Source organism: Pan paniscus, chromosome 1, assembly GCF_029289425.2.
Source record: "Pan paniscus chromosome 1, NHGRI_mPanPan1-v2.0_pri, whole genome shotgun sequence".
Taxonomy (NCBI): Eukaryota; Metazoa; Chordata; class Mammalia; order Primates; family Hominidae; genus Pan; species Pan paniscus.
Window position 1 is genome coordinate 94,674,555 of NC_073249.2, and position 13,817 is coordinate 94,688,371.

Below are 13,817 nucleotides of genomic sequence, written 5' to 3' on the forward strand. Positions count from 1 at the left end.
CTTAGGCCGTGCTGGCGGGTCAGGGCGGGAGGGTGGGGGCGCCCAGGGCAGGCAGGGAGGGGGAGTCTGCGCCAGGCCTTGGCTCCAGCCCTTTCCGGCCCTTATTGTCCTTGGTGAGAACAGGACGCTGTCCCGTTCCCACTGCCGGGCTCCCCCAGCTCTGCTCCCCAGGGGCTCGGGAAGGATGTTGGGAAACAAGAGAGAGCCAGAGACCCGTAGAGACAGAGATGCTGAGAGACACAGAGACAGATACAAAGGGGAAGGTTCAGTCAAAAGCGGGCATTGAAGCTTATTATGAGCCCAGTGGGGCCTGAGCGCTGTGGGAACTGCGAAAGAATGGGAAGCCTGGAGGCCCTGCCCTCGGGGACCTCCGGGCTGGCCGGTGCCCTGTGCGCACTCCTCCTTGACTTAGGCTTACTAGGATCTGCCTCCCAAGCAAACAATGGTGGGACTCTCACATAGGCACAGTTGGGGCACTTAATAGCTCTGCTTTAGGTACCTTTCTTTGCTTTTCTCCTAGCAGCCTGGAAGTTTCTCAGGGGGCAGTGCCGAGATCGGGATCAGGTTCCCAAAGCCACTCCCGCACCTCCCACCCCCAGGGCTGAAAGCCAGCTGGCCACATAGAGGTTGCTCTGTAAATGCTATTTGGTTGAGTTCCTGCAGAGGCAGAGAGAGAAGCCCCCCAGCTGGCCCTATGGTTAGGCATCCCATCACCTCGGGTGAAGGGTCAGGTGGAGGAGGCCTGACCACTGGCAGGAGGCAGAGTTCAGAGCTTTGGGCAGGGTTTGAAGAGCCAGCTATTCCCACCCCAGCCTCTGCAGGGGGCCAGGGGCAGGGTGGGAAACGACCCACAGATCTCAGCAACTGCTCCCTTGGAGACACGACTTCTGAAAGATGGAGAGAAGTCTAGGTCCCTACTGTCTGTGGAGGTTTCAGATACACTTGGAAATGAGAAAAACAGGCACGTTTACGTTTGATAAATTAACACATTTTTTTTTTGGAAGAGCGTTTTTCCCAGGCTGGTCTCGAACTCCTGGCCCCAAGTAATCTTCCTGTCTAGGCCTCCCAAAGTGCTGGGATTATAGGCGGGAGCCACTGCACCCAGCCAGATAACACTTTTTCACACAAAATTACAATACAATTATGCTATCCACAAGATTTATTTTTGTTTTTATTTTTTTTGAGACGGAGTTTCGCTTTTGTTGCCCAGGCTGGAGTGCAATGGCGCTATCTCGGCTCACCGCAACCTTCATCTGCCTCCTGGGTTCAAGTGATTCTCCTGCCTAAGTCTCCCAAGTAGCTGGGATTATAGGCATGCGCCACCACGCCTGGCTAATTTTGTTGCATTTTTAGTAGAGATGGAGTTTCACCATGTTGGCCAGGCTGGTCTCGAACTCCTGACCTCAGGTGATCAGCCCATCTCGGCCTCCCAAAGTGCTGGGATTACAGGTGTGAGCCACTGCACCTGGCTATCCACAAGATCATTACAGAATTTATAGAAAATTTTCCTTTACAGGGTACTGCAGGTCCTATTTTATAAAGTCTTGTGACAGGAACTTAAACAAATTTACAAGAAAAAAACAAACAACCCTATTAAAAAATGAGCAAAGGGGCTGGGCTTGGTGTCTCACGCCTGCAATCCCAGCACTTGGGGAGGCTGAGGCAGGCGGATCACGAGGTCAGGAGTTCGAGACCAGCCTGACCAACATGGTGAAACCCTGTCTCTACTGAAAATACAAAAATTAGCCAGGCGTGGTGGTGCATGCCTGTAATCCCAGCTACTCAGGAGGCCGAGGCAGGAGAATCGCTTGAACGCAGGAGGTGGAGGTTGCAGTGAGCCGAGATTGAGCCACCGCACTCCAGCCTGGATGACAGAGCCAGACTCTGTCTCAAAAAAAAAAAAAAAAAAAAGCCTCCAAAAGTGGGCAAAAGACATGAACAGACACTTCTCAAAAGAAGACATACATGTGACCAAAAAACATATGAAAAAAAGCTTAACATCACTGATCATTAGAAAAATGCAAATCAAAACCACAATGACACCATCTCTTGCCACTCAGAATGGCTATTAAAAAGTCAAAAAACGTCCAGGCATAGTGGCTCACACCTGTAATCCCAGCACTTTGGGAGGCCAAGGCGGGTGGATGTCTTGAGGTCAGGAGTTCCAGATTAGCTTGACCAACATGGTGAAACCCTGTCTCTACTACAAATAAAAAAATTAGCCAGGCATGGTGGTGTGCGCCTGTAATCCCAGCTACTCAGGAGGCTGAGGCAGGAGAATCGCTTGAACTCAGGAGGCAGAGGTTGCAGTGAGCTGAGGTTGTGCCACTGCACTCCAGCCTGGGTGACAGAGCAAGACTCTGTCTAAAAAAAAAAAAAAAAAAAAAAAAAAAAAAAGTCAAAAAACAACAGATGCAGGCAAGGTTGCAGAGAAAAAGGAACGTTTTTACTCTGTTGGTGGGAGTGAAAATTGGTTCAACCATTGTGGAAGACAGTGTGGTTATTCTTCGAAGACCCAGAGGCAGAAATACTATTTGACTCAGCAATCCCATTACTGGGTATATACCCAAACGAATAGAAGTCATTCTGTTATAAAGATACATGCACGTGTATATTCATTGCAGCACTATTCACAATAACAATGACATGGAATCAACCTACATGCCCATCAATGATAGACTGGATAAAGAAAATATACACCATGGAGGTACATATACACCATGGAATACGTTTATATACGCCATGGAATACTATATACACCATGGTACATATACACCATGGAATACTATGCAGCCATAAAAAGGAATGAGATCATGTCCTTTGCAGGGACATGGATGGAGTTGGAAGTCATTATCCTCAGCAAACTAACACAGGGACAGAAAACCAAGCACCACATGCTCTCACTTATAAGTGGGAGCTGAACGATGAGAACACACGGACACATGGTGGGAACCACACCAGTGGGGTCTTTCAGAGGGATAGGGGTAGGGGAGGGAGAGCATCAGGAAGAATAGCTGATGGATACTGGGCTTAGTACCTGGGTGATGGGATGATCTGTGTAGCAAACCACCACGGCACACATTTACTTATGTAACAAACCTGCACATCCTGCACATGTACCCCAAACTTAAAATAAAAGTTGAAAAAAAAGAAATGTCTTCTGATAATAGGCATACCAGATTCATTGTACTATTCTTTCTACTTGTGTGTGTGTGTGTGTGTGTGTGTGTGTGTATAGCTATTCTCCTGCCTTAGCTTCCCAAAGTGCTGGGATTACAGGCATGAGCCACCGAACTTGGCCCTCCTTTTGTATATATTTGAAAATTCCATAATAAAAGTTAAATCAATTTTATGGTAAGTCCTTACATTCTGTTCTATCAGAGTAACAGCGTGACTGTAACCACACTTGGAGATAACATCAGAAGTCTGAATTTGAGGCCTTATGTGTCAATAAGGCCTGAGCCAAATGGCCCTCATGGTCTGTGAGAAGCCCTTCTCTGAGAACTCCTCTTTTTTTTTCTTGAGACGGAGTCTCCCTCTGTCGCCCAGGCTGGAGTGCAGTGGTGCAATCTCGGCTCGCCACAACCTCCACCTCCCGAGTTCAAGCAATTCTCCTGCCTCAACCTCCTGAGTAGCTGGAATTACAGGCGTGCACCACCACACCTGGCTAATTTTTGTATTTTTAGTAGAGATGGGGTTTTACCATGTTGGCCAGGCTGATCTCGAACTCCTGACCTCAGGTGATCCATGTGCCTTGGCCTCCCAAAGTGCTAGGATTACAGGCGTAAGCCACCGCGCCCAGCTGAGAACTCTTATATCAGGTAATTTGGGAGAGAAGAGCTGGCAAAGGTTACCCTATCCATTTTAGGAAGAGGCTGCACTGTCAGGAGGAGCTGGAGGGCAGGATTCCTGTCCATAGAGGCCCAGATCCTACAGAAATAAACCCTTCCACATTCCCCTTTTCTGGGTTAAGAGTTACTATGGGGGCCAGGTGTGGTGGCTCATACCTGTAATCCCAGTACTCTGGGCGGCCGAGGCGGGCGGATCACCTGAGGTCAGGAGTTTGAGACAAGCCTGGCTAACATGGAGAAACCCCATCTCTACCTAAAATACAAAAATTAGCTGGGTGTGGTGATACATGCCTGTAATCCCAGCTATTCGGGAGGTTGAGGGAGGCGAATAGCTTGAACCCAGAAAGTGGAGGTTGCAGCAAGTGGAGATTGTGCCACTGCACTCCAGACTGGGCTACAGAGGAAGACTCTGTCTGAAAAAAAAAAAAGAGTTACCATGGGGCCTCAGGATTTTTCAAGGAAATTACTGAAACCGAGGTATGTGTATGTCTGTGTGTGAGGGTACTAGGAGTGACGCCCCAGGGAGACCCCTCCTTTCTGTTTTCAGCCTCTGGCCCCAGGGGGAAAGAGCCCACTTCTTGAAATCAGACAGACTTAATTTCTAGTTTTGGCCCTGACACTTACCAGGTGAGGGTCCTTGGGCAAGGTGAGTGATCCCTCTGCACATTAAGTTCCTTAACTGTAAAATGGGGATAATAATACCTACCTCAGTGTGTGGTAATGTGGATTTTAATTAAATAACAGTGCAGAAGAGCCTAGCATTGCACTTGACATACTAGGCATTTGACAAACATTATTTCTTCCCTTTGTGATGACAACAACCACCTTTAATTGAACATTTACCACTTGCCAGTCACTGTACTCATGCTTTATAGATATCCTCAATTTTAACCCTTCCACCAACCTCATAAGAGCAATATTCTTACTTCATGTGATGGTTAATTTTATGTGTCAAGTTGGCTGTCACAGTGCAGTGACAGAATGTGGTCAAACATTCTTTTGGATATTTCAGTGACAGTGTTTTGGGATGAGATTAGTATTTAAGGCTGAGTGAGGTGGCTCATGCCTATAATCCCAGCACTTTGGGAGGTGTGGGCGGGTGGATCACCAGAAGTCGGGAGTTTGAGACCAGCCTGGCCAACTTGGTGAAACCCCGTCTCTACTAAAAATCCAAAAATTAGCCAGGCATGGGCCGGGCGTGGTGGCTCATGCTCGTAATCCCAGCACTTTGAGAGGCGGGAGTATCACGAGGTCAGGAGATCGAGACCATCCTGGCTAACATGGTGAAACCCCGTCTCTACTAAAAATACAAAAAATTAGCTGGGCATGGTGGTACGTGCCTGTAGTTCCAGCTACTCGGGAGGCTGAGGCAGGAGAATGGCATGAACCCGGGAGGCGGAGCTTGCAATGAGCCAAGACCGCACCACTGCACTCCAGCCTGGGTGACAGAGCAAGACTCCGTCTCAAAAAAAAAAAAAAAAAAATTAGCCAGGCATGGTGTCGCAGGCCTGTAATCCTAGCCATTTGGGAGGCTGAGGCAGGAGAATCACTTGAACTGGGGAGGCGGAGGTTGCAGCGAGTTGAGATTGTGCCACTGCACTCCAGCCTGGGCATCAGAGCAAGACTCTGTCTCAAAAAAAAAAAAAAGAGAGAGAGAGCGAAAGATTAGTATTTAAATATTTAAATTGGTAGGGTTTAGGTAAAGCAGATTGCCCTCTATCCATGATGTGGTTGGGTCTCATCCAGTCAGTTGAAGGTTCAAACAGAACAAACGACTGACCTTCCCTGAGCAAGAGGGAGTTTAGAAGCACGTAGCATTGAGACTTGAACTGCACCTTGACTCTTCTTTGGGTCTTCAGTCTGCCCACAACCCTGCAGATCTTGAATTTACCAGCCTCCATAATGGTGTGAAACAATTCCTTTTTTTTTTTGGCAGAGATGGGGTCTCACTCTCACTTAGGTTTGAATGCAGTGGCACTGTTATAGGTCATGCAGCCTCACACTTCTGAGCTCAAGTGATCTTCTCATCTCAGCCTCCCGACTAGCTGAGACTACAGGCAAGCACCACCAGGCCCAGCTAATTTTTTATTTTTTATTTTTTTGTAGAGACGGAGTCTTGCTATGTTGCCCAGGCTGGTCTCAAACTCCTGGGCTCAAGTGATCCTCCCACCTCGGCCTCCCAAAGTGCTGAGATTACAGGAGTGAGCCACTGTGCCTCTCCCTCTCTTTCTCTTGCCATATACATACACATGGAAAGAGAGAGAGTTCCTGAGGGGCAGCACCAGGATCACATACACACACACACACCCTATTGGTTCTGATCATCTGGAGAACCCTTGACTAATACACCCTGTTTCAGTAAAATGAAATGGGGTTAAATGAAAGAAAGGCTAATCTGCTCAAGATTATACACAACTGATAAATGAAGGCAGAATTGGAGTTCACATTCAGATCCATCTGTGCCCACCATGTTGCTTAACCAGCATGACTACAGTGCATGGTTACAACACACCATTTGGCTCCTGCCACCTCTCTGACGTCGCCTCCTTGCTCTCCTCCCCACACTCACTCCATCCTGCCCCCAGACCCTGCATGTCCCCTGTGCCAGGCACGTTTCCACCTCGCGGCCTTTGCACTTGCTGTTCCTGTGCCTGAAACGCTTTCTCAGCAGATATCTACCCTTCTCTCTTCTGTATGTCATTCAGGTCTCTGTGCAAATGTCTCCTTCTCAGACAGGCCTTTCTGATCGTGCTATATGACACAGTACAGCCTGTCACCTTCTAGCCCCTTACCTTGCTATACTTTTCTTCATAGTACTTTTCACTACTTGGTGAATATATGTTATTTTTATTTTTAGTAGAGATGAGGTCTATGTTGCCCAGGCTGACCTTGAACTCCGGCCTCAAGTGATCCTCCTGCCTTGGGCTCCCAAAGTGCTGGGATTACAGGTATGAGCCACTGGGCAGGTTTAGTTGGTATATTAAATGTTTATTTTTGTCTTGTCTGTCTCCCATCACTAGAGTATGTCTTGTCTGTCTCCCATCACTAGAGTATAAGGTTCATTGAAGGCAGAGAATTTGTCTATTTTGTCCACTAGAATGCCGTTTGGCATAGAGTAGGTGTTCAACAATGTTTATTAAAAGAAGAACCAAGGGCCAGGTGCCGTGGCTCACGTCTGTAATCCCAGCACTTTGGGAGGCTGAGGCGGGCAGATCAGCTGAGGTCGGGAGATCAAGACCAGACTGACCAACATGGAGAAACCCCATCTCTACTAAAAATACAAAATTAGCTGGGTGTGTTGGCACTTGCCTGTAATCCCAGCTACTCGGGGGGCTGAGGCAGGAGAAATCACTTGAACCTGGGAGGTGGAGTTTGTGGTGAGCCGAGATCGCGCCATTGTACTCCAGCCTGGGCAACAAGAGCAAAACTCTGTCTCAAAAAAAAAAAAAAAAAAAAGAAGAAGAACCAAGAACCCCATTGGCAACACACCACTTTTGTACTTTGAGCCCTTTGTTGAAACTCAACTTCTACCCTGCATCAACTCCAAATTGCTGAATCCTCAGAATGATCCAGATGTTTTTCTCAGCTGCTCAGACCTGTTCCTGAGTCTGTCCACCTTCAGGCTATCATATTTTCCCATCTTCGTCTCTTGTAGCTTACCTTCTCTAGGAAACCCTGACTCACCCAGCCCCTTCTCCACTACTCCCCTTTTAAAAGTTTGTCTGTGTTTTTGTTAATTGCATGTGCTTTTGTCCTGTTGCCCTATGGAATGTGGGTGCCCTGAGGGCAGGGATGAAGTCAACACAACCTGACTACCTGAAACCTTCCCCAAGGACCTAGTAATTACCTTGACACCTGTGGACATCCAGAAATCCCTACTGCCTGACAGGCATACAAGGGGGGCTGCCCACCCCTCTAAGGGGTGGGGCCACTACTCAGGGACCAACTCGGTTCACGCCGTTCTCCTGCCTCAGCCTCCCAAGTAGATGGGACTACAGGTGCCTGCCACCACGCCCCGCTAATTTTTTGTATTTTTAGTAGAGACGGGGTTTCACCATGTTAGCCAGGATGGTATCAATCTCCTGACCTCGTGATCCACCTGCCTCGGCCTCCCAAAGTGCTGGGATTACAGGTGTGAGCCACCGCACCTGGCGGTTTTATTTGTTCTTATTGGATAGATGGTCCCCAACTTATGATGGTTCAATAAATGATTTTTTGATTTTACAATGGTGTGAAAGCGATACTCATTTGATAGAAACCCCAACTTGAGTACCCATACGGCCATTCTGTTCTCACTTTCAGCATAGTATTCAATAAATTTTATGAGATATTCAACAATTTATTATAAAATAGGCTTTGTGTTAGATGATTTTGCCCAACTGTAGGCTAATGTAAGTGGGTTTTGTTTTGTTTTGTTTTTTTGAGATGGAGTCTCACTCTGTCGCCCAGGCTGGAGTGCAGTGGCACGATCTCGGCTCACTGTGAGCTCCGCCTCCCAGGTTCACGCCGTTCTCCTGCCTCAGCCTCCCAAGTTGCTGGGACTACAGGCGCCCACCACCACACCCAGCTAATTTTTTGTATTTTTAGTAGAGACAGGGTTTCACCATGTTAACCAGGATGGTCTCGATCTCCTGACCTCGTGATCCGCCCGCCTTGGCCTCCCAAAGTGCTGGGATTACAGGCATGAGCCACCATGCCTGGCCAGGGTAATGTAAGTGTTTTGAGCATGTTTGAGGTTGGCTAGTCCAAGCTATATGTTTGGTGGTTTAGGTGCACTAAACTCACTTCGACTTACAATATTTCCAACTTACGATGGACTTATGGGGGTGTAGCCCGATCAGAAGTCAGTCGAGAAGCATTTGTATAATAAAGTGTCAACATGTTGGAAGATTAGCATCACTCAGTGAGTCAATATTAATATCTTCAAATATTACAAAATTATGCAAGAGTAAAGGGTCTATGCAAAGTGCAAGAGAAACCAATGAATCATAATGTAACAGAGTATGAAAAGTCCATTGATACAGTTTTATTTATTTATTTATTTATTTATTTATTTATTTATACTTGTTTAAAATTGTGGCCAGGTGCGGTGGCTCATGCCTGTAATCCCAGCACTTTGGGAGGCCGAGACAGGCAGCTCATTTGAGGTCAGGAGTTCAAAACCAGCCTGGCCAACATGGTGAAACCCCATCTCTACTAAAAATACAAAAATTAGCCAGACATGGTGGTGGGCACCTGTAATCCCAGCTACTTGGGAGGCTGAGGTAGGAGAATTGCTTGAGCCTAGGAGGCGGAATTTGTAGTGAGCCGAGATGGTGCCACTGAACTCCAGCCTGGGCGACAGAGCGAGACTGTCTCAAAAAAAAATTGTTTTATTTTTAATTTTTGTGGGTACATAGTGGGTGTATATATTTATGAGGTACGTGAGATATTTTGGTGTAGGCATGCAAGGCGTAATAATCACATCATGGAAAATTAGGTATCCATTCCCTCAAACATTTGTCCTTTGTGTTACAAACAATCCAATTATCATCTTTTAGTTATTTTAAAAAGTACAATTAAATTATTATTAACTATAATCCCCCTGTTGTGCTATTAACTACAAGGTCTTACTCATTCTAGCTATTTTTTGTACCCATTAACCATCCCTACATCCCCCTACTATCCTTCCCAGCCTCTGATAACCATCCTTCTATTCTCCATCTCCATGAGTTCAATTGTTTTTATTTTTATTTTTGTTTTTTTACTTATTTTTATTTTATTTTTATTATTATTTTTTGAGATGGAGTCTCGTTGTGTTGCCCTGGCTGGAGTGCAGTGGTGCAATCTTGGCTCAGTGCAACCTCCGCCTCCCAGGTTCAAGCGATTCTCCTGCCTCAGCCTCCCGAGTAGCTGGGACTACAGGTGCGTGCCACCATGCCCGGCTAATTTTTTGTATTTTTAGTAGAGATGGGGTTTCACCATGTTAGCCAGGATGGTCTCGATCTCTTGACCTCGTGATCTTCCCACCTCGGCCTCCCAAAGTGCTGGGATTACAGGCGTGAGCCATCGTGCCCGGCCTGTTTTTAATTTTTTATGTATTTTTTGAGACAGAGTTTTGCTCTTGTCGCCCAGGCTGGAATGGCGTGATCTTGGGTCACTGCAACCTCCGGCTCCTGGGTTCAAGTGATTCTCCTGCCTCAGCCTCCTGAGTAGCTGGGATTACAGGTGCCAGCCACCATGCCCAGCTAATGTTTACGTTTTTAGTAGAGATGGGGTTTCACCACGTTGGCCAGGCTGGTCTTGAACTCCTGACCTCAGGTGATCCACCCACCTCAGCCTCCCAAAGTGCTGGGATTACGGGCATGAGACACCACCCCCGGTCTGTTTTGATTTTTAGAACCCACAAATAAGTGAGAACATGTGATGTTTGTCTTTCTGTTCCTGGCTTATTTCACTTAACATAATGACCTCCAGTTCCATCCATATTGTTGCAAATGACAGAATTTAATTCCTTTTTTATGGCTGAATAGTACTCCATTGTGTATATGTGCCACATTTTCCTTATCCATTCATCTGCTGATGGACACTTAACGTGCTTCCAAATCTTGACTATTGTGAACAGTGCTGCAACAAACATGGGAGTGCAGATATCTCTTTGATATACTGATTTCCTTTCTCTTTTGGTATACACCCAGCAGTGGGATTGCTGGATCACATGGTAGCTCTATATTTAGTTTTTTTGAGGCATCTGTAAACTCTGCTTGCACTAATTTACATTCCCGCCAACAGTGTAGGAGGGTTCCCTTTTCTCCACATCCTTGCCAGCATTTATTATTACTTGTCTTTTGGATATAAGCCATTTTAACTGGGGCAAGATGATATCCCATTGTAGTTTTGATGTGCAGTTCTCTGATGATCAATGACGTTGAGCACCTTTCCATATGTCTGTTTGCCATTTGTATGTTTTCTTTTGAGAAATGTCTACTCAAATCTTATGCCCATTTTAAAATCAGATTATTAGATTTTTTTCCTAAAGAGTTGTTTAAGCTCCTTATATATTCTGGTTGTTAATCCCTTATCAGATTGCAAATATTTTCTTCCATTCTGTGGGTTGTCTCTTCACTTTGTTGTTATTTCCTTTGTTATGCTTTTTAACTTGATGTGATCTCATTTGTCCATTTTTGCTTTAGTTGCCTGTTCTTATGGTATATTACTCAAGAAATTTTTGCCCAGACCAATGTCCTGGAGTTTCCTCAATGTTTTCCTGTAGCAGTTTCATAGTTTGAGGTCTTAGATTTAAGTCTTTAATCCATTTTGATTAGATTTTTGTATATGGCGAGAGACAGGGGTCAAGTTTCATCCATTTTTTTTTTCCTGTGCAATCTGCCTCCCTTGTTTCATTCTTCTGCATATGAATATCTAGTTATCCCAGCACCATTTATTAAAGAGAATGTTTTTTTCCCCAATGTATGTTCTTGGCACCTTTGTCAAAAATGAGTTTACCATAGGTGTATGAATTTGTTTCTGGGTTCTCTATTCTGCCATTGGTCTATGTGTTCGTTTTTATGCCAGTTCCATGCTGTTTTGCATACTATAGCTCTGTAGTGTAATTTGAAGTCAGGTAACGTGATTCCTCCAGTTTTGTTCTTTTTGCTCAAGATAGCTTTGGCTATCCTGGGTCTTTTGTGATTCCATACAACTTTTAGGATTGTTTTGTCTATTTTCGTGAAGAATGTCATTGGTAGTTTGATAGGGATTTCTTTGAATCTGTAGATTGCTTTGGGTAGTATAGACATTTTAACAATATTGATACTTCCAATCCAGGAACATGGAATATCTTTCTATATTTTTGTGTCTTCTTCGATTTCTTTCATCAGTGTTTTATTTTCTTTCTTATTTATTTATTTATTTATTTATTTATTTATTTTTGAGACGGAGTCTCACACTGTTGCCCAGGCTGGAGTACAGTGGCGTGATCTCCTCTCACTGCAACCTCTGCCTCCTAGGTTCAAGTGATTCTCCTGCCTCAGCCTCCTGAGTAGCTGGGACTACAGGTGCACACCACCACACCCGGCTCATTTTTGCATTTTTATTAGAGACAGGATCTCAGCATATTTGCCCGGCTGGTCTTGAACCCCTGGCCTCAGGTGATCCACCTGCCTCGGCCTCCCAAAGTGCTGGGATTATAGGCATGAGCCACCGTGCCCAGCCTTTCTTTCTTATTTATTTTTGTAGAGATGGGATCTCACTATATTGCCCAGGCTAGTCTCAAACTCCTAAGCTCAAGCAATCCCCCCACTTTGGCCTCCCAGAGTGCTGGCATTACAGGCATGAGTTACAGCTCCCGGCCTCATCAGTGTTTTATAGTTTTCATTGTAGAGATCTTTCACTTCTTTGGCTAAGTTAATTCTGAGGTATTTAACTTTATTCATGGCTATTGTAAATGGGATTACTTTCTTGATTCCTCTTTCAGATTGTTAACTGTTGACATAGAGAAATGCTACTGATTTTTGTAGGTTGACTTTGTATCCTGCAACTTTACTGAATTTGTTTATCAGTTCTAATGTTTTTTTCGTGAAGTCTAGGTTTTTCCAAATATAAGATCATATCACCTGCAAACAAGGATAATTTGACTTCTTCCTTTCCAGTTTGGATGCTCTTTATTTCTTTTTTCTTTTTTTCTTTTTTTGAGACAGAGTTTCGCTCTTGTTACCCAGGCTGGAGTGCAACAGTGCGATCTCAGCTCTCTGCAACCTCTGCCTCCTGGGTTCAAGCGATTCTCCTGCCTCAGCCTCCCAAGTGGCTGGGATTACAGGCATGTGCCACCACGCCTGGCTAGTTTTTTATTTTTAGTAGAGACGGGGTTTCTCCATGTTTGGTCAGGCTGGTCTCGAACTCCTGACCTCAGGTGATCCGCCAGCCTCGGCCTCCCAAAGTGCTGGGATTACAGGCATGAGCCACCACGCCCAGTCCTCTTTATTTTTTTCTCTTGTCTGATTGCTCTAGCTAAAATTTTCAGTACTATACTGAATAACAACGGTCAAAGTGGGCATCCTTGTCATGTTCTAGATCTAAGAGGAAAGGCTTTCAGTTTCTCTGCAGTCAGTATTTTACTAGCTATGGGTCTGTCATATATGGCATTTAATATGTTGACGTATGTTCCTTCTATATTCATTTTTTGAGGGTTTTTATCATGAAGTGATGTTGAACTTTATCAAACGTTTTCTTAGCATCAATTGAAATGATTATATGGTTTTTGTCCTTCATTCTGTTGATATGATGCATCATTGATTGATTTGCATAAGTTGAACCATCCTTGCATCCCCGGGATAAATCCCACCTGGTCATGATGAATGATCTTTTTAATGAATTATTGAATTTTGTTTGCTAGTATTTTGCTAAGAATTTTTGCGTCAATATTTATGAGAGATATTGGTCTGTAGTTTTCTTTTCTTCATGTGTCTTTGTCTGGTTTTGGTATCAGTAACACCAGCCTTGTATAATGAATTTGGAAGTATTCCCTCCTCCTCTATATTTTGGAACAGTTTGAGTAGGACTGGTATTAGTTATTCTTTAAAATTTTTTTTCTTTTTTGAGACAGAGTCTTAGGCCGGGCATGGTGGCTCACGCCTATAATCCCAGCACTTTGGAAGGAATCCCAGCCTGGGCAACAGAGTGAGACTGTCTTGGTTTTTTTGTTTTTTGTCTTTTATTTGGAGATGGAGTTTCGCTCTTGTTGCCCCCAGGCTGGAGTGCAATGGCCCAATCTCTGCTCACTTGCAACCTCTGCCTCCTGGGTTCAAGCAATTCTCCCGCCTCAGCCTCCCGAGTAGCTGGGATTACAGGTATGCACCACCATGCCTGGCTAATTTTGTATTTTTAGTAGAGACAGGGTTTCTCCATGTTGGTCAGGCTGGTCTCAAACTCCCAACCTCAGGTGATCTGCCCACCTCGGCCTCCCAAAGTGCTGGGATTACAGGCGTG